Below are 2,618 nucleotides of genomic sequence, written 5' to 3'. Positions count from 1 at the left end.
TTTTCTTTTAGGGAAAAATTACTGCTTCTAAATGACTATGAATCCTGTAAGTTTTTGTACAACTGGGTTCCTCTTGAGGTCTATTTTGTAAACTCCATCGGACTATAACTGCTTGGAATCATTACTGAACCACAAATGGAGTGTTCAGACAATACTCAAGCTTCAGGACAGAAATAAGAGCACCTCTCTGATCACCAACCAAAAAGAGAGCTGATATGTCAAAAATATAGGATGCTTTACCCAAGGTATAGCTGTAACCTTCACAGACTTATCTTCAGGATATCACTTCCCAATACTAGCTAGACAGAAACTTCAAATAGCAATCCTTCTTCTCTATGCTTCCTAGCAAAACATCTGAAAAAAGTAATTTAGATTTACTACCTCCCACTTCTTCAGCACCTTTGCACTTGGCTTCTACCCTTACGGTCCACTGAATGTTTCCACAAAAGTCCCTAATAATCTCTGTATTACCAAATCCAACAGGCTCTTCATTTGACTCCTCCAAGAGAAAATGCTGACAATGCTTCCCTTAGCTACAACACACCATTTTCCTGACATTTCCTTTTTCCTTTACCCAGTCTCCTTCCTGACATTTCCTTTTTCCTTTACCCAGTCTCCTTCCTGACATTTCCTTTTTCCTTTACCCAGTCGCCTTCACAATCACCTCTTCCTTTGTTCCCCATCTAAATATCAAAGTTTCCAAAGGCTTGTCCTGAGAATTCTAACCTCTTCATCATATTCTCTTTCTGGGTGACCTAATTCAAACCACTGCTTCTACTACTACCTATATTGAAGCTTCCGAAAGACCAAGACTATACCATAGAACTCTTAATGCAATGCACCATGTTCCAACTACTCAAGAAATGGCAGCCTAGACTAGAACTCCAGGTAGATATATACAATATCCAACTGCATACAGTATATCTCTACTCACATGTCTAACAGGAACCTCAAGGTAAACGTGACCAGAACAGAACAAAGTCCTTCCCTTAAATCTGTTATTCATCCTCTATTCCCTTCTCTGATGGCATTGCTATCCATTCACTTTTCAAACCAATAACCTAGGAATTATGCCACATACTCCCTCTCCTCCAGCCTCCATCTCTGAATTAAATAGAGTCTACCTCCTTAATTACGTCCGTACTTCTTCTCAGTGCAATTGCCACTACCTTAGTTTAATACGGTTTCATTATTTGCCCTGATTACTGAAGAAGCCTAGATGATCTCTCTGCCTCTTATTTGATCACCACCAATTCTTCCTCCAAAATGCTGCCAGAAGCTAAAGCACAAGCACTGCGCTTCACAAGCACAAATGATGACTCCTCCACAGTTCTGGGATAAAATTCAAATTGTTGAGCTCTACACAAGGCCCTCCACGATCTGGCTTCAGCATCGTCTCTTGCTATTCCCCCCCACTTACCTCCCTTCACCTGCTCTTCCTAAAATGACTCAAGATGTCTGGCATTCCCTGCCTCTATGAAAGTTCTTCCATCTACCTTGAACACCCACCTCTTTGCCTGGTTCTTAACTCTGAATACACATCAGACTAACCTCAGACACTATTTAAAAAAACGTAGATGATGAGATCCTACTGATAAAATTTAGTTTCACTTTTAAAGAACTCCACTAAGTGATTCTGATAGAAAGTCGGATTTGAGGACCAGTGTGCAACCCACCTGAGCGCCATCACGTCTGGGAGGCTTGTCTGACCCATTCTCTCTTCCAGTCTGTCTTTGATGATCTTTTCTATCCTCTCAGAACCTGTTACATGTTTCTGTCATTGCACTTACCTTGGTGGTCTGAACTCCTGTTTACAAAAATAATTACCTGGGCAAATGTCCTACAGAAAAGTGATCTCCTCTCAGTCGAGACTGCTGGGCTTATATGTGAATGAGTGAGGATTTGCATTCATATATACCCAGACTTTGGCCTCAAAAGAACATTTCTGAAATTAAAAAGAAACAAAAGTGGCTTTTATACTCTTTACCTCATCTGAGCCCTATATCAATCCTATAAAGTATAGACAGATGTTGCCACCTGATGAGGAAGCTCAGAAAAGTTAACGTTAGACAACTCGTCTGTGGACACACAAGTAACAAACGAAGGGGAGAAGTGCAATTCTGACTCCCAGTTCCACACGGGCCTGTCCCCACTCAGGGGATAGGCTGGCACTTAGTCAAAAGTTTCCCGAATTACCAAGCGCAGGTAACACCAGTCCTAAGATTATCGATAACACTTATCAAATAGCAAATTCGTCCTCCTAGTAGGGGGATGCTTTTCCCCTACAAACTCGGGGTTGTGCGAATCTTGGGCACGTCCACCGCTCCCGGAGGGTGGGCAGGGCAGACAAAGCCCCTGCGGCCGGCTGGAAGCGCCACAGCCCCTTCGGGCAGGGCAGGGAGGGCCGAGGTGGCCAATGGGAGAACCAGACTCTCCAGAGGGAGAGATGCCGGGGCCAGAGGTAGGAAGGGCGGGAGGTAGTAGGGGGCCTCAAGGGGACGGACACCTTCCACAGCTAGACCTGCTTCCCACTCATCCCCAAGGAAACTACGCAGTGCCCACGGCAAAAACAGCTCACACGAGACCCCAGCGTAGACGAAGGGAAGGGGGTCCCAGTG

The 2,618-nt window shown here is 44.3% G+C and overlaps 1 protein-coding gene across 1 annotated transcript in view; it reads right to left on the bottom strand.

Annotated features, from left to right (window-relative positions):
- Positions 1-1,945, bottom strand: part of SETX (senataxin) — an 86,156-nt gene extending 84,211 nt beyond the window's left edge. The window contains exon 1 of the mRNA XM_012639832.1: positions 1,828-1,945. The gene's annotated coding sequence lies outside the window, so the exon portion shown is untranslated. The remainder of the gene's footprint in view (positions 1-1,827) is intronic.
- Positions 1,946-2,618: the final 673 nt, after the last annotated feature.

The sequence above is a fragment of the Propithecus coquereli genome, unplaced genomic scaffold (genome assembly GCF_000956105.1).
Source record: "Propithecus coquereli isolate 6110/MARCELLA unplaced genomic scaffold, Pcoq_1.0 Scaffold142, whole genome shotgun sequence".
Lineage (NCBI taxonomy): Eukaryota > Metazoa > Chordata > Mammalia > Primates > Indriidae > Propithecus > Propithecus coquereli.
This window is presented reverse-complemented; position numbering and strand designations above follow the sequence as displayed.